Source organism: Pteronotus mesoamericanus, unplaced genomic scaffold (genome assembly GCF_021234165.1).
Source record: "Pteronotus mesoamericanus isolate MK-2021 breed Mesoamerican mustached bat unplaced genomic scaffold, CSHL_Meso_final contig_20, whole genome shotgun sequence".
Lineage (NCBI taxonomy): Eukaryota > Metazoa > Chordata > Mammalia > Chiroptera > Mormoopidae > Pteronotus > Pteronotus mesoamericanus.
The window spans coordinates 79,252,694-79,271,882 of NW_026555085.1; the positions used below are offsets into that span (position 1 = coordinate 79,252,694).

At 40.2% G+C, this 19,189-nt stretch overlaps 1 protein-coding gene and 1 pseudogene across 1 annotated transcript in view; one reads left to right on the forward strand and one right to left on the reverse strand.

The window, feature by feature from the left end:
* The window catches only part of ARHGAP18 (Rho GTPase activating protein 18), a 120,473-nt gene that overhangs the window by 89,844 nt on the left and 11,440 nt on the right, over positions 1-19,189 (reverse strand). The gene's annotated exons all lie outside the window — the stretch shown is intronic.
* Positions 15,414-18,019, forward strand: LOC129067821 (single-stranded DNA-binding protein 2-like; annotated as a pseudogene).

Below are 19,189 nucleotides of genomic sequence, written 5' to 3' on the forward strand. Positions count from 1 at the left end.
GGAATCATTTTAAATGGCAGCTTTTTTTTTTCTTTCTTTTTTTTTCTTTTCTTTTTTTTTTTTTTGGCCATAAATATAAAAGAGATACACCAAAAAATGAAAGAAACCTGATTAGTGTCACTGGAGTCAGTCACTTGATTCGGTGTGTCTAGTGTCAGATTCTGATTCTTTCCTGACTGTTCCCGGAAGAGGCTGTTGAACAGTGAGAAAAGTGGGAGCGAATGGAGAGAGGTCATGAGGCCAAGCCTTCTCACATCTGACACAGTTGGTCAGTGTTCTGCAGTAGATGGGAAAGAAATAAATCAACGGCAAAAACAGTCAATGTCTTCTTACAAGTGGGAGGGTTGTTACTTCTGCTTTCTGAAGTAACCTAAAGGTTAAACAACCCCCATGAGCTGCAAAGCAGGCAACAGGTCAAATACCACCACTAGAACTGACATCACTGGGCAATCCATTAAATAAGGCTCAAGGTATCAATATTTAGTCATTGAATATTCACAAGTACATGCAACCACCAAACCATCCAGAATCAACCACTCACTCTCTAAGAAGGGGTATGCATGCCATGTACTCACACCCTTAGCATCCCCAAAGTGAGAGATCATGCTGGAAAATATTCCTTTTCCATCCTCTATGAAGATGGAATGAAAACACTCTACCTACCCATCAAACTTAATATAAATATAATGCTACAACTTTGTAGACCTTCAATATTAGACTGTTGCAATAATATTCTTTAAAATGCCTGGAAAACAAGATGCATTGTAGCAGGCACCTCACTTAACAACATTCATCAGGGATTTCAGGTTCTATTCCTCCAACACCAGCTGGATGTGAGAGACCTTGAATAGCCACTAAACACTCATCAGTCATTCCAGGTTTTCTCCTTGGTTCCATCACCAGCTGGCTGTGTGTTACCTCGAGGAGCTCTCTTACCTCCCCCGACCCCGGGCTCCTCATGTGTACAAGAGTTAGACCAAATGACACTGGTCGTCCCTTAAATCCAAAAATCTATGATAACAAGGCAAATGTATTATCCTTGAAAATTATCTATGATTCAGTGATTTATCTGAAAATAGATGAGGAACTGCTTGTAAATTTTTTTAAAAAAGAAAAGAAAATACTTGGACAATAACACCACTGAATTTTTATATTGTCCAACCTACATAAGTAAATCACAAGGCCAATCTAAAACTGTAAATTAGGAGAGATGGTCAGGGTCCTAGTCCAAAACATCAAGTTTAATTAAAAAATGACTTTTGTTGACCAATATACTCTTTACTACCCTTTTTTGTTATGCATAAAAACCATACCTGCTTATGATTATGAGTTTTACTTTCACTAAACATGATAGACAACTTAAAGTTCTGGCCCTAAAAGAAATAAGGCACAGTTTCAAAACATTTTGATGCTACCTCTTGGTTAGATTAGATTTATGTGTACTGCCTGTCAAACTTCGGAGCTGTCCTAAAATCTAGTATTAATGTTTGGAGGATATTCAATGACAGACACGAGGTAAAAATGGTTGTACTATTTCTCAGAGTTTTGTCAACACTAAGAGGCACTGAAAGGCTCACTGGTTCTTTCCTTGGATATACATTCCCAATCTTGTCTTTTTTTGTTTGTTTGTTTAATGTTCATTTATTTTTTTAAATTATATATTACTGATTATGCTGTTACAGTTGTCTTGATTTTCCCACTCTGCCCCCCTCCACCCACCTCCCCCCACTCCCTCAGGCAATTCCCACACCATTATTCTTCATGTCCATGGGTCACACATGTAAGTTCTTTGGCTACTCCATTTCCTATACTGTACTTTACATCCCCATAGGTATTCTGTAACTACCTATTTGCACTTCTTAATCCCCTTACTTCTTCACCCATTCCCCTATAGCACCCTCCCATTGGGCAACCATCCAAATGCTCTCTGTATCCATGATTCTGTCTCTGTTCTTCTTGTTTGCTTAGTTTGTTTTTTAGATTCAGTTGTTGATAGATATGTATTTTTTTTTTTTTGCCACATTATTGGTCATCGTTTTTTTTATCTTCTTCTTTTTCTTAAATAAGTCCTTCTAATATTTCATATACTAATGGTTTGGTGATGTGAACTCCGTTTGTTTTTTCTTCTCCGGGAAGCTCTTTATCTGCTCTGGAGATATCCTTCCTGAATTGTTATCCACCACGGGTGGGTGTGGGGCTGGCCCCTTCTGCGTCTGTGCTCCTTCTACCCATCTGGATGCATGTGGTTTCCTCAATTCCATAGTTGTCACGCTTCCATTCAACTTGATTTCTGACTGTTCTAAGTGATAGTTGTTCTACATTTTAATTAATTTTGATGTGGTTGTGCAAAGAGGCGAGCCATGTCTGCCTATGCCGCCATCTTTGCCAGAAGTCCAAATCCCAATCTTCTTGTCCTTTACCAATTATATTCACAACTCCCTTCTTCCTATCATCACGTTTTCCTTGTCCTCACAAAACCTCTTCTCCCAAACTTTACCACTTCCACCAACAACTAGAATTTAAGCTTCCCACACAGAAATACTACTACTGTCAAAGCTATGAGTAATTTTAAAGTGTGAGAGGGAAAGGAAATGTAAGAAGCAATCACTGAAAAGTAAAAAATAAAACTTCTGTATTGAGTGCCACCTAAATCTTCTTTATCAGTTATGCTTTACATTTCCACAATGTGGAATTAAATCTGTTGTTGCAAGAAAACAGAAAGGTGATTCCGTGTAGACAAGAATATGAGCTAATTTTAGAGGAGGGGCAGACTTCAAGCCAAGGTTTTTTCAAACTTGCTTCACTGAACCTCAGGGATCCCTATGGGTAAGCCCTTTTGGGTCTCTGAGCAGTGTGTACACAAAACACCAAATTAAATTCCACCTTACAACTCTGCACACATATTTGAACCTACAGGAATCACCGATGAAAAAGTTGCAGTTCTCTGTTAATCTTTCCAAATCTAGGATTGACACATTCATGCTCAAGAAAAACTGTATATGAAAAGACTTCACTCAGACTTACAAACACTCAACAGATGCCTGGCAAACACACAGGAGTCACTGATGATATTCATGCAACCTACAAATATTTATCAATTATCTACTCTGCCTAGTCTCTCTTTAGGCAGTGGGCAGCATTCTTCAGTGAACACAACAGACAAAATTCCCTGGCCTTGTGGAGACATAGGGACCAAATACATTGTAGATTAGAAACAAAAATAGCTCTAAAGGGCATCTGGGGAAACATGTGGAAATTTTAATGTAGACTGAGTATTAGACTATAATTACCTTTGTTGTGATAATAGTATATGGTACAGTGGTTTTCAAACTTGCCTATACATTAGAATCACCCAAGGACCTTCAAAAAAGAAACTGGTGCCACTGACCCATGAGGGATTTAGATGTAATTAGTCTGGAGTTTGGCCTGAGCTTTGAAATTTTAAGCTTCTGAAAATTAAAACTTTGAATCCAGATGTAAAATTTATGTGTATTCATTATCCATTTTAAAACATTTCTAAGTGCTAAAATTTTTCATGATTAAAGTTGGGGAAACAAAATCAATCATCTTGTTCACTTGATCATCTAAGACAGGATATGGTCCTGAATACAAAATTCTGCAATTCACAAGCAGAAAACTACTTTCAGATGACAACACATTTCAGAATTCACCAAGTAGCTTAATTTCAACTTACTAAAATAATTTTACTATAAACTCTTTTTGTTTCCATGCTTATTTAAAAGTGCTTGTAAAAGGTTTAGTGCAAAATTATCCTAACTTTGAAATAGCAGTGGCTCACTGTCATTATTCTGAATATTGATTGTCTCTGCTGAATGCTGCAGGCACAGAATGCCTGTGAGCTTTATCTAGACCGATTCTAAAGACACTTTAAACTGCATTTTAAAATAAAAATATAAAATATTTGATTTGTCCTAATTTGCTTCTTTCTCCTAAAGATGTAGGAAAAACTTCCAATTAATATTATACAATTCAGCCTATTCTAGTGCCATCTGTCATCTGGACAGTTATTATTCATAAGGGAAACTGTACTTATTATTCATTATTTATATCTCATCAACTTGATTTTTCTTTTCCTGGCAAGAACATAAAAAAGAAATAGGGAGAAATATAGCTGTAAAAGTAGATTGGAGCCCTGATTAGAAAGATTTCATACTTAAGACTGTACTCACTTGGAAAATATTTACTGAGAACCTACTATGTACCCAGTAATGTGGGTACAATTATAAACAAGGCAGTCGGGACCCCCAATTTACAGTCATGTTGGGGATATAGACAAACATGTATGACACAATTAGAATGTTGCTTTTGCAAAGTTAATTTGATGATCAGAATTAAAAGACCTAGACCAGGATTGCATTACAAGTGTATATTATGCTCAAATTCAAAATTTAAATTTGATAATATAATCCTCATGACTGAGTTGCTTTCCATTACATTTTTATTTTTTTCCTCTTTGTACAGACTTGGTGACTTAAAATAACAGCAATTTATTCTCTCATAGTTTTGGAGGCTGGAAGTTCAAAATCAGAACCGCTGGTGCCAAGAGGTCAATGAAGCTGTCCTCCCTCCGGGCCTCTAAGGGACCCATCCCTTGCCTCTCCCGGCATCTGAGGGCACCAGCGTTTGCTGGCTGGTGGCCACGAGACTCCAATCTCTGCCTCTTTTCACATGCCTTCCATGTGTGTATGAAATCTCCCTCTGTCTTTCACAAGGACGGTTGTGAGCCCATTTGGGGCCCAACTAGATAATCCAAGATAATTTCCCATTTCAAGGTTCTTAACTTGACTGCATCTCTAAAGACCTTTCTTGCAAAGAAGATAACACCCTAGAATCCACTAAGCCAGTGATCCTTTGCTAAAATTCTCATTCAGAAGTATTTCTTAATATTGTTAATACATAACGGTGTCCTGTGTAAACGAAAACATCCCGCTGTACACTACTTGACATGAATCAATAATTGCTGCATACAAACTCCATCTACTTTCTTCCCACTCCAGATGTGCACAACTATATAAATTCAATCCCTGGCCTCTCAAGCAACGATAAAATACTATGTCATAATAATGACACCATTACAAATATATGTTCATTGCATTTGAGCTATTAACATTTTTTGCTTTTGCAAACAGAATAAATAAAATAATTCATTTCTTTGTTGCCGTCCCTTAAAATACAGCAACATGAACGAAAATGCGAAATGAACAACAAACTAAAATCCACATGACATTAGTTAAGGGCTGTCTAATGTAGGACAAGCCCCGTGGGACAGTGCAAAAACCCAAAACACTGAATTTCATGTATTTTCCAAGTACATGGTAAGCGAGCTCACACATTAGGCAGCCTGTTATCTCCTCTTCCTCATTCCTAGCTTGCCTTCAGATAGCAGATGCTCTACGCAGCGCGACGTGATACCACTTTTGTTTCCTCTCACTGTCTCACCATGCATTATCCTTCCACTGCAGTGGACTATATAAGCCTCTCTTCTCTTTGAGAACTCATTTCAACTTATTAGACTTATGATGCAACAACTGTGTCAACAGAATACACTGCAATTACAGAATCGTAGGCTTTTTCAAAGGAAAGGTTGCTGGGAGAGCCAGCGTATGAAAGCAGACATTGCATCAGTCCCCATCCCACTTTCAGGGCCAAAGTCTCTCCACCTCCTCCCGACTCCCCAACTCTGGCTGAATCAAGCAAAGAACAAGATTGGCAACTGTAAGTGTGAATGCATGCCAGGGTCAGAGAAGAGAGAACTCCAGCTGTGGGATATAAAGCAACCCACGCAATTTCTCTTACCCCAGCCAGAACACTGATATGGACCCAGAAGCACGCTTGCCTCATTTCCACGTGGCCTCAGGCTAGCTTCCCTTCTCTGGCCCAGTTCCCTAAGCAAAAGATACGGTCTTAGAGCCAAGTAGCAGCACCGGAGGAATGAAACCACAGCAGCCACCAACACAGGTTGCAAACAAAATCTTCTCGTGGACAACCAGATATGATTATCAATGGGTAGATTTTGAAATATAAATGTCTGAGGCTGGTATTAGAGAATCAGATTCTCTTGTTCTATTGGGGGGAGGGGGAACTAAAACCCTGGAGATACAGGTAAAAAAATTTTATGTCCCAAAACATTGTCATATAATTGGCAATCATTTATTGACTGTACACAGCATGTTTGGCATTATCTAGAAGGTGGGATTCAGGGATAACTGAAGAAAATAAGACATTCAATGCTTTTATGGTTTACATTCTAAAAGGGATATAATAGATGCATGCATGTGGCTGAGGAGGAGCAAGGGATTACACTCAAAGAAGGAGATTTTTTTAATTGCATACATAATGCATTTTTTATGAAAGAAAAATAAAATAATGCATTTCTATCAAAGGACATAGCTTAATAATATTACTTTCTCCAATAGCTATTCTATTTCTCTCTTCCCCATTTGCTTCTCTTTTCCTTTTTTTACTTCTATGGTTTAAAACAATTGTTCTCAGACTTTTATTCTCCAGGAAAAAAAAAAATTTTTAATTTGGGGTGGAGGAAATCAACACAGAGCTGGAAACTTTTTATTTGCCAAAAAGTTAAAAAGAAAACAAAACCTTAAATCTAATTGCACTAGCTTTATTCAATTAAAGACATTCGATTACAAAAAAGAACACATGATCACATTCATTCAAGTATGAACACCAATATCGATCCTTTCACATTTGGTTGTAAGTGTGAATTATAGGCAGGAAAAATACTAAGTAACAAATAGGAACAGAGAAAAACCCTGATGGATCAAAAGTGTAATTAGGAATAGAGGTTAGAAATGGCAAAGCTATTTCTATTTTTGCCTTTTTTACTAGGGCCAGCCCAATTTACCTTTAACAATGCAGTGGCAGAGAACCAAGGTGTGTCTGTCTTGCATGGAGTGTACGAGTGGAAGGAGGACACCATCAAGAATATTAAAGTGATGTCGGGATAACTGGAAAGTAATGCAGAGGCGTTACCTTGGGAGAGTTTTGCTAAGAACAGAATGCTGAGAAAAACACTTGTGAGAAAACTACTTTTTTAAGAGTGGCCAGAAAAGAGAAGATGCCAGAGGCCAAGAATTGGACCCGACAGCATGAGACAGTGAAGTGCAAGTCAGGGTTGCCGCAGTTGAAAAAGAAAGTGCAGATTTGAGAAATGTTAGGGAGAGAAAAATTGCCAAGCTCAGTCACAGGCCCCTGGAGCAGGCCTGAGGACAGAGGTGTCAGTGATGAGTCAGATGTCACGAGCGGAGAACAGGCCGGCTGGCAGAGGGACCACCAGTGACAGGAAGGAAGCAAGAGAGGAAATGATGCGTGAGATAGCTAGGAAACATAATAAATAGTTACATTTCTGTGGTTTCTCCAGCAAAAATGCATCCTGCATTCTAAGCCTTGGTTAAAATATAACTGGGAGAGTAACACCATGTTTTAACAACACAAACTGTTGCTTTGAGATAACATGCGTAGGAATGTGTAAATAGGGATAAATATACTGCAGGAAAGTACAATTCAATAGTGGCTAGCTCTTCAGTAGTAGTAAGTGTGACCTCTATTTCCTTCTTTGTACTGTTATTTATTTTTTTCAAATTTTCTCTAATGGGAAAAATAAATAACAGTGCAAAGAAGGAAATAGAATTTTGTTGGTAGAATTTTTAAAATTGTGTAACTGCCTGTTAGAATGTTGTGTGTTTGTGAGTTTCATGGGCATACCTAAACACACATAAAACATGTCAACCTGCTTTAAGCATTTTGGAACTTTTAGCACACTTGGGGCACTCAAAACACCACTGATATATCCATAGACATTCATGTAGATTATCGTGACCTGCCATCTGTGACTTTCACATTTAAATCATGTGTCAGAAGTACACATATTGGTCATACATCAGCCGAAGTTAATCATAAAAGCCAAGAAGTTTCAGCCCAACAAGCAAGTTTTTTAACTTAAAGCCTGACACTGCCAAGGACCAATATCACAAGGAACTTCTCACCAAGATCTGTAAAAAGTTCTTTTAGAATTATATATGATATCAGCACTAAACTTTTCTAGTATTAAATAAGGCCCTTCACGGTCATAAAGAAGTGGAATGGGTACTTTCAAAGTAAACAGGACTAATCCAGTACGCAAGGTCTTTAAAGCAGAGAACGGCCATTATTCCTACCTCCAGCTCCGACTGTGGACAGTAGACAGAGCAAAGTCATTAAGAAAACGACTCTGGAAACCAGGCTGCCAAGGAGGGTTTGGAACATAGTTCTACCAATTTCCTAGCATGTCATTTTGAGCAAGTTTCTTAACTTCTGTGCCTCAGATGCCTCAATTGTAAAACAGAGATAAAAATTATTCCTACATCATGGTATTGTGAAGTATATAGGAAATCGATATTCATATATGGCTACTCTAAAGCACATAGGGCAGTATTAGGCAAATACAGAGCACTGTGTTAGGATTAGCTATCACTATATATTTTTCCTCATAAAGTGAGATGTTGAAAAGCCCAGCACTCTCAAAAATTATACCTAAAAGCAACCATAAAATGAGTTCATCACATTGGTGGTCATTTGGTACAGTTTTGCCATATTCAAAAATACAAAGTGGCTTTTTACCCTTCTCACTTCCCCTTACTCCGCCCATCTCTGACTTACATAGAGAAATTAATACGGTGATACTAGAGTTCCTCAAAAATAACGGCACCCCAAGAGTGAGAGGCCTTGATGTTTTTTTCCCCAATGAATCATGCTCTCCCTTCATTGAGCCCTCCCCTAGGAAACCAAGGAAACTTCTTTACCCAAGAATCCACTATGTTGGCGACAACTTTCAAAATCAAAAACAAGTTGACCCACCGTAAAAGGAAATTCTTTACCAAAGTAAAATTATATATATATAATTATATATATACACATATATAAAACAAAAAGCTGTGATAACTAATCTCCCTGATTGCAACATGGCCTCCCAGAACTTAATTCAGAGAATTCCCTCCTCGTGAGCTTGCCTTTCCCACCCATTCACTGGAGGCTCCCTGAGCAATCTACATGTGATTATCATGGAGCACTAGAAAGCCAACCCTCTTCACCACCAAATCTGACCAATGAGAGTAGTTTCCAGCCTAGTACTCAAACAATAAAATGCTAAGCCACAGGTTCCTTGTTAGGTAAATTGACAAATGCCAGAGGCTTACCCACAATTCCCTTGGCTGCTCACAGGTAGTTGGCTTCTTCCAAAGTCAGCCTCTTCCCTGGGATACTAGGAGAGCCAACCACTTGGATATTCTAGGTAAATATGGACCATGAGCTTCCAGAATCCTCAGAATTGCAACCAGAGAAGTATTTATACAGACTCTGGCTTTCTCCAGAATCACTCTGCTTTCAGGAATCAAGGGAGTCTCCTTGTCAACTGTCACCGAATGATCTCCTAAACACCATTCTTGATAACACACACTTTCGTCCCTTTAAAATGTCAAATGGCTGCAAATGCTGAGCACGCATTATGTGTACTTGCTAGGGATCAGCTCAGCTTCTATAAACTACATCCTCAGAACTTGCAACTCCAGTTCATGGGTCTCCAAGACATTGTCAACTACCAGTTTCCAGCCTTCTAAGTAACTGCAAATGGTAAACTACAAATGTAAACTATGGAAATGCAAATGGTCTGAGGTTCTCCTCACAGAGCTTGTGGCTGAAGCCTCAGTTCCATGCAGCTAAGAAAGCATTTCCTGCCTGTCTGAGTCATAACCTTTTTTCTCTCCTCAGGCACCAGCCAGGACCCATCAGGACCCAGCCAGGCTCAAGGCCCAGCAAAGCAGCCTGGCCTGTGGACACTTCTCTCAGTCTCTTCCTTGAGCACTGGCAGAAAGTAGATGAGCATCTGTGTTGTTTACTACCGGAAATGAACTTACAGGCAGCTACTGACATTTCATACAAAAAGCCACCCTTTCTTCTACTCTACCTCCCTACCTGTGTCAACCATCTCCCTGTCTCCTATCATATGTTGTCTCTCTCCGGATTGTTTCACAGGTGTACTATGAGTTACACTCATAAAAGGACAGATAGGAGAGGCAGTCTCTGATAGCATAAGAAGTTTACAAAGGATCAAGCATTTTTTTGGTGATTGTTATTTGCAATGGGCCTATGTGCTTTACACAGTTACTTTTTACCTCATCTAATCTTCATATCACCACAAAGGCACAGACAGGTTTAGCAATCCACCCAAAGGCACATAACTAGCAAGTGATGGGTCTAAGATATAATCCATGCCATTTTACAATCCAGAGCTCCTTCTTTTCACCACAATGCCATGACATTATACCTGTTAGATTACATCATTCAGTGGATCCAAGGGTCCATGACAGAGAAATCAGGTATTCTGAAAAGTGGGTAGGTCACAAGCAGACTGACTGAAAGAAACCCCAATGTTTCAGTCGAGATCGACCTTTAAGGCTTGCCACGGATTGGCCCCAACCTCCTTCCCCATCCTCTCCTTCTTCCTCTCACAAGCATCCTGTCCTCTAGCCAATTAGAATCTTCCTAGAACTAACCCCTATCTGAACCTCCCTCTCCTCAGTGCATTTACCTTCCTACTCCAAAGCCCAATTTTACTCAGACCACGCCAAAAGATGAAACTTTCTCTGATCCTCTTAGTGAAAAACAGAAGATGCCCTTCTTCTGGAAATACCTACAACAGGGCTGTTGATTATTTTTAACGTCCATTGTAGTGGTTGTCACTTCCTGTCCTGTATCAGATACGTGACACAGCTCATTATCTGTAGTAGAAATTAGAAAACCCCTTATAGGAGGTATCTCTGACTGGCACAGTATACCTAGCAGAGGACAGAACACAGAGCACCTGCTCAACAAACTTCAAGGAGGTACCTGAGCACTTTTTTTTCAAAAAGATGTCTCATCACTGACAGCTTTACTGGGTAATGAAAACAAATGTAGCTCCTACTAGGAATAATAATTGCATCTTTTAAAGTTCAGTAGGACTTACTCTAATACATAGCATCTAACTATTGTCTAATATAAAAACCTCTATTTTCGATTCGCTTGAGAATCTCAATGTCACAAGGCCAAGAAGAGGCCGATTCTAAGTAATTTTTCTACCATCCAAAAAAATGTATGTGCTGTTTACTCTTCTTTTTCTGGAATTTAACAAACAAGCTGAACCAAGGGGGCTAATCTTAAATTTCTAGAGGAATAAATAATCGCTACCACTCATGATCATTCCCCAGACAGGCCTCTGAGGCCTGCTCAGCAGCTTGGGAACAAACTCATCACTTCACAGCATGAAGGCCAACGGACCAGAAGAAACCTGACCGCAGCAAGGCAACAATTCTCTCAGATGAAGATAGGAGCTTCCCCCAAGAAGGAAAAATGAACGGATAATGTTTTTACATTTGAAAAGTCCCCCAGAGGAACTCAACGAAAGATACAGGGATGATAACCCATTTATATGTTTTGTGCGTTTGGTTGGTTGGCTTTTTGTGGTTTTTTTCTTTTGCATTAAGATATCCTTTTGGCATAGTTTCAGAAGCCACACTAAGTGTGAAGGCAAAAGACATACATATAGACGTCTTTCTACTCCTTTTTTTCTCCATACATTTCTCCATTTACTTCTCATGGGGACCCGGAACAGCAGCATCCCTGGAAAACAATTCTCTCCACACCTGCCTTACTCCTGGATCCCAGCATTCCAATTTCCATTCTGAATTCTGAAACTACCAAGAGGCATGACCATATTAAGTCAATTTGTCATTTAATTTAATAGGGGGTTGGTCGATGTCTGTTTTTAAAATAATTATATAGGGTTTAATTATGACTCTAATGCTAATAACAAGAAAACATGGGATTGCTTTGGCTACAAAGTCCATTTATGACATTTTATTCATCACAAAATCAACACAAATTTCCAGCCCATGGAAAACTGAAACATATATGCATGTGAAATGCTTTATATGGGAATTATCAGTAGTGAAGTTATTCATAAAGTATTAATATTATCTTCATATACGTACAGTGCATAAAGTGGTACATGCCATTAAAATGAATAAAATCACTGCTGAAGTAAATATATGCTTATCGGATATAGTCTTACAAATGCTACACTTAAAATGAAACACTCTTAAATGTCTGATGCATCTTAAGCAGAAGTAATAGATTTTTACAATACTCTCAAGTTATCTGTCATTACATATTGCATATAAATTCTCCAAATGTAAAATGATTCATGTTGCAAACATAATAAAACATGATGACAATTCAGGAAGTAAAGAAACAGTTTACTGTTTATATTACTCACAGGTACAATTTTAGAATCTATAGAAGGTTTATTTTCAAACAAATAATTAATATTGTCCTTATTTGCTTTTCATCCAGGAGGTAACGCAAATAACATATTAAATAGTATATTCAGTTTGAAAATATTCATGCATATCAATAATGCAGCATTATATAGATTTGTAGCATTTAATATTCCTCTCAAAAAGAAAGAAAACATTTTGTGCTATGATTTCATGAGCTTAACAACATATGTCACAATTTAGAAGATTCATGAGGGACCAAACAAATCCCTAACAAAATTCACTCTTTCAATCATTTCTTCAATACACTTGAATTATTAAAATTTCAGGTAAAAATTTGAAGAGCAGCTCTCTCCAAGCTTTAAGGGTTACTGGCCAAAGGCTTCTCAGAACAAATTTTTATAATAGATATTTTAAATTTCAATATTATCAATTAAAAAATAAGAGGAAGTACACCTGCACAAGTGTTTCCGTGGCCACCTACCCAGGAGTCATGTTTGAGAGGATGTGAACTACGCCACAAAGGCACAAACAGGAGGTCTCAGGCAGATACCCAACCCGCGCCACTACGGGAATCTGCTCCCACCCACAGTCTCTTTCCAGATCTTCACGAGACCACCAAGAGGCCACATACATGCCTCCACGCAGCCCAGAGTTATGGTAAACAGTTGTCACTGCTGGCCTGATGCTCCTACGCCTTCGTGGTCAGCCCACTTCAGGAGTCCTTGGCGGCTCCTTCGGGCCACCACCGTTGTCACCTGTGTCTCAGGTACAGCCTCCTCTGGCAGCCACCAGGGGCTGCCTTAGTGCTGACCCTGCCGGCACCTCCCTAAGGAGAGGGAAGCAGCTGCCCCTTTCTTCCATAACTGCTCTCCTTTTTTAGGGCTCTGCCCATGCTTTCGTTCTTGACCCTAAAGCCCGGGGACCCTCTCCTTCCCAAGACGGAGACCGCTAGGCCCACTGGCCCAAGACAACAGGGAGGGCACAGCCTAGGCTTTTATGCAGATTTTTTTGCTTTATGAAGTATTTTACTTTTTACAAAATACATGTTTCCTTCCTTTCTTCTCCCTAAAGAGGCAGGTTGTCCAAGGTGTTACGCGGCCTGAAAGAGCCCCTTTGGAGACCATCCCATCACGTCTGGGTTCCCCAGCAGCACAGGGCCCATGTTTCCTTCCTCTTCCCTGTGTTCCCTGCCCCAGGTCTGCAGATGTGGCAGTTTTGGAAGATCGCGCCATGCAAACCATTTGCCCGGGTGCAGATATAATGGATATAATGTCAAGGATCTATAAGAATATATTGTCAAGGGGCTTAAAACGCACAGAATCTTGGGTAACAACTAGGAAAGCATGCAGACTCACCCGAAGAACTCTCCCTGGCAAAGCAGTGCAGGGGTGGCATCCCTAGCAGAGCAGGGGAGCTGGGAGTGGACACAGAATTCTACTTCTGCTAAGGTTAGCAATTTGTGGCAGCAGAACATTTATGGGAACATGTCATGCAGGGACACCTTGGCCTGGAAATCAACTATTTATAAAACAGGTCTAGGTTTAGGACCAAGAATAAGGCAATAATCCCCCAACCTCTGGCTTTCTGACAACTTCCAAATTACTTTGCCTAAAAGTGGGGAAGCTCCACAAAGAGCTGTAGTGAGTTGACCACTTGGTTCACAGTTATAAACTAAGAAAATTTATTTGCTGTGAAAAATATCCATGGCTAAAAGATGGTTACCCGTATATGCTCTGCAGCCAGCCTGCCCTCACTCACCGCCTTCTTCAGTATTTTCTGTGATTTAATGAAAGGCACTTTGAAACAGCAAATAGGCCATTTTATTTTGATACTTTTGGGTCGGTGGTAGGCCAAGGCTTTAATGTCTTTGTGGCCTCTGAAGTATTTGAATGACTTTATTAAGTGGAAAGGAGTTGTCTTTTAGCTCCTATGACATTTCCACGCTTTTCCAGTGAAGGAGAATTGTTCATCTGGATTTCAGAGGAACGTTCTCATGCAACAGCAAGGGTGCTGAGGCCATCTAGCTTGTTAGGGCAGGCCCAAGGACAAGGCAGCCTCATGGCTGTCTTGCCGTCCTGTTTCTAGGGCTAAGTCTGATTATTCAGCTTTTGTAGAAAAACACGATCATCGAATGGCAATGATGTTAGTGGCAGTGGCGATAGCTGTAATGGAGACATATCTTGTTACTGTGTTATACTGGTTCTGGGAGATTTTTTAATGCATTTGAAGGAAGCTTCCAGTTTATAAATGTCAACTGATAGAGAGGAGAGGCCGGTGCCCAGGGCTTTCTCTTCCATTCTGTCTGCGGGTACTTTTTCTTGCCCAGCAGTTCCTGTGGCCTGCCCCACAGCCCAGGCTGCTGCTTCGAAAGAACCAGATCGGGGCCTTCCACCGAAGACATTCTTCCCGAGAACTGAGGCCCCACTGCCATTCAGCACACGTGCTTTGAAGGTAGAAAAACTGAACAGAGATAACTGCACTTACTCCACACCTCTCAATAGAATGCAGACGGCCAGGGTTCCAACCAGAATTGATCTACATGCAAGCCGTGCAACCTGAGGCCAGTTATCCCATGTACACAGGCTTTCTCTTCTTCAAGACAAGGATAATAATTCTCACCTTACGAGGATTAAACAAATTCTCTTTTAAACATTTGAACACAGACGGTACTCAATAAATATTTGTTTTTCTTTTCTTCTATGAGCTAATTTGCCCCAGTTACATGAATAGCTCACCGCAAAATGCCTGAAGACTCCTCAGGGTCACACAAAATTATTTACTAAATGGCAGAATTTAGTAAAACTATTTATTACCTCGTTGCAGTAAATGGTGCCTTGGCGCCTGAAAGTAGTTAAGGTGATCTCCCAAAGTGCCACTTTTCCTACCAGTAGGCTGCTTAGAATCCGGATGAGAATAAGCTTCCCTCAACACCAAAGAGAGCAGAGTTTTTATTATTATAAAAATGAACACAAACTACCTGTCAATTGAGCACTCTGTTTTGGTTGAACTTGCTCTATATATACCCTTCTAGAAACCACTTTCAGTTGACAAAAGGTGGAAACAATTTCTATGAATGGCACAATGGCGAAGACTCACACAGCAGATCTCCCAGGTCCCAACCCCAGCCGTGCCCCTGTCTCCCTGCAGGACCTCGAGCAAGTTACTTTACCCTCCGTGCCTCCATTTCCTCGGGCGTAAACTGGGGCTGACATCACCAACCCGCCCACAGTGTGATGATGCTTAAACGATTTAATGCAGCCTCCCTAACGTAGTGGCTGTAATCTTTACCTAAAAACCCATTTAAAAAAACAAAAAAACAACACTGAGGTTGTCCTATTCTTTTAAAAGGAAAACATATCACCTGTGTATCCAAAACTTTCAGCCAGTTTTCTAAAACATAACACACAGCAACACTTCAACACAATCAACAAACGACCATGGTGAAGACCAAACAGCTAGTCAGATTACGTGTTCTTTCTAGGCAGTGACATGGCAGGTATCCCCTCTGGGCTCACACCGGGCATGTTGTCAAGGTGTCCACATCATACGAAAACGTAACTCGAGATATTTCTGCCACATTTGTGTTTAAAGTGTCACACTGGGTTTGCAAGCATGCACATGAATGTTCTCTCCAAAAAACACATAAACTAAAAATTGTTTATTTAAAAGACGTGTGTGCTGTGAAGCTTGGATATTAAAAAGTAAAAAATATTCTTATGATGGAAATATGTTCGCCAATGGGGGTCCCTGCAGGGTATACGCCTGTGTTGGTGACATGGCTGGTGACCAGAGGAAGGAGGGTGAGTTCGCGTTAACAGCTACTGCGATGTGCGACCGAGTCCAAAGTGTACAATGTGTCCAAGTGTGAACAGAAGGCAAGATTTTGGGATTTCACAAATTGTGTTCCCTGAAACATCGGTAGTAAGTGTTCTAACAAAACAAAGGCTCCTGGGAATATGCTTCGCGCTACAAAATGTTTTAAGAATCCATAATACATGCTAAGATATGCTTCAAGAATTCCTGCAGTAAACTTTGTTTACATCAAAACATTAGACCACCAAACACTTTTTTAATAGAACACCTAGTAACAGTGTTCCACATACGATTTGGGAAAGAAAGATCTAACAATTTGGCTTATTTTTTGAAGAAATTTTGCTTTAAGCAGATTAGCAAAGTCTTAGTCTCTACTGAAATGTATAAAAAGCTATTAGAATGGGCCTTTTGTACTATGGATACCAAGCCTGGACTATGTTTTCAATATTCAGGCTTCAAACTAAGCTCAAGAGGGAATGCAGTTGACCCTTGAACAATGGGGAAGCGGGCAGGAGAGCTAGGGGGATTAACCCCCACCCACGCAGTCAAAAATCCACTTATGATGTTTGACTCCCCCGAAACTTAGCTACTCATAGCCTACTGCTGAGCTGAAGCCTTACCTATAATATAAACAGTTGATTCATACATATTTTCTGTTACATGTGTTATACACAGTATTCTTACATTAAAGTAAGTTAGAGAAAAGAAAGTTTTAAGAAAACCACAAGGTTCATCTATGAGTTTCTTCAAATTATCACAAATCTCTAAAAAATTTTCCAGTATAATTTACGGAGAAAAAACCTGCACACAAGTGGACCCGTGCAGTTCAAACCCACGCTGTAAACGAGTCACCAGTGTGAGCGGCTCTCTGCACAAGCCTGTACGACAAAAGCAAGAGTAACAGCAACACTGCCCCATCCGACGGCCAGGCCTGGGAGAAGTTAGCACCCTACGTATATGAATATCCACTCCATGTAGGAGCTCAGCAATTGGCCCAAAAGTTTTTATCAGTGATAAGATGAGGGAAAAAACATCGCATGGCCGGGGCAGGGATGGGGGACCACCAGGATTCTTGCATTCTTGGTGAATATTTTGGGATCTCTACTGTGAGGCTTCAAAGAGACAGGAAATGTGACTATTCAAGTGAAGCGAAAGCTTCCCGTGAGTATAGTGCTGCAGCAGCTCCCAGTCCAGTGCTAGAAACCCTCCGCAGGAGGTGGCATGCCAGTAGGTCCTGCACCGCCAGGGTGCTTTCAACGTTTTTTGTCACCTTGGTGCCCTGGAAGTCCAAGGCCCCCCCATTGAGGATACCTCGCCAGGCACTTGGATGTGTCCCAGGAAGTCAGCCATTACTTCCCAATGGAATGGGCCTAACTGGACAACAAGGATGACCAAGTAGGGGTGGGCCAATGCAGAGAATGACTCCTCCCAGAGGAATGGTGCCCTTAGGACCTCAGAACGATAGAGGGGCCATGAGAGCCCCACCGAATGCTTTAGGTGGCCCTGGCATGCCTGGAAGGAACCTGGGGTCCAGGTGGTGGTAGACCTGGACCAACTCCAACAAATGCCAATGCAATGTCATCCTCCTCAGCACCTCCTGGGAATTACGTAGGTCCTCTGGGAAGTGGAGGGCCACCAGGAATACCCATCATGCTTGGTCTAGCAGATTCACCCAACTCTGGAGACAACATGAGTCCTTTAATTAATGCAGTACCTCCTGGACCTAACAGGCCAGATTTTCCAACGGGCCTTGATTCAGATGGACATATGCGTGGAATGGAGGAATGGAGTCACATCACATGAATGGCTCTTTAGGCTCAGGAAATATGGACAGTATTTCCAAGTACTCCCCCAGCATGACAATGAGTGTGTGATCCATTACCAAGTCTCCTCATGAAAACCACAGTGAGTCAGCCCCTCACAGTACTACTAGGGAAAAAAGTTATTCATCAGAGTGTACAGTTAAACAAAAGAAACCAGTTACACAAATGAACCTTTCTATTTCCTGCTTTCTCCCTTATTTTGTGAAGAAAGCAAGTCCAAACATGATTCAAATAACTATATAGAGTAACATATTATGTTGCTGCAAATGAGTTGTGATCAGCTGCAAATAATTATCTGTTTATGTATATGTGTCAGAAAGAGACTAGATTGTATGTGTGTATATTATATGGACATATACACATGCATACATTGACCCCCAGGACACTGTAAAATATTAATTACATGACATCTTAAATAGAAATAAGTAGGGACTTTTATCCCATTTTGTTCATGTTTACATTTTAATTATTAGAAGTTGCTCCTGTCCCTCCCTGAACTATTTTGTGCTGTGTGTATCACAGCTTTATATAACTTATTTTTTGAAGGTGAACTCAGTTGTTATGGTTTTGTAAATGTCTGCAATCATGGATAGGGATAAAATCACTTATTTGAAAGCTTTCATTAAACTGCATCTGATGTGAGTTACCCCAGGGTGAGCGGGGAAGTCAACTGCACCAGTTTATTTCCTCTGCCTGCAAAATGGAGATGATATGATTATCAATCTGTAGTATAGGAATGGAAAAGTTAGTGAAAAGGTAGTTTTCTAAATGACCCCAAAATCTTAGTAATTAAGTCATCTGACAAAACATTACCATCATTTTTATAAATAAATAATTTAAACTGATGCAGTAAGTTCTCACAAAAACAATGGCAACCCTAAACTGGAGATACAGCACATTTTTAAAGAAATGTAAACATATTCTAATCTTAAGGCACTGTTTCAAAACATTCGTCTTCTTTAAGGGAAAAACATTCTCCCCATGCCCCAGAGTTTAGAGGTTGTCCTAGCCATTTATCGCCCTCCTTGCTTTGAAGGAAGTGTGGCAAGAAGGAAATACAGTTTAGTGACAGTAATACTAAAGCACAGGTTTGTAAACAAGGAAGAAAGGAAATACAACAGTGATGCTACTTAGGTATGAAGACTCAATGGTAACAGTTATTGGACAGCTGTTAAATGTAACTTGCACTGGGAGTGGAAAAACCAAGTAACTCAAATAACA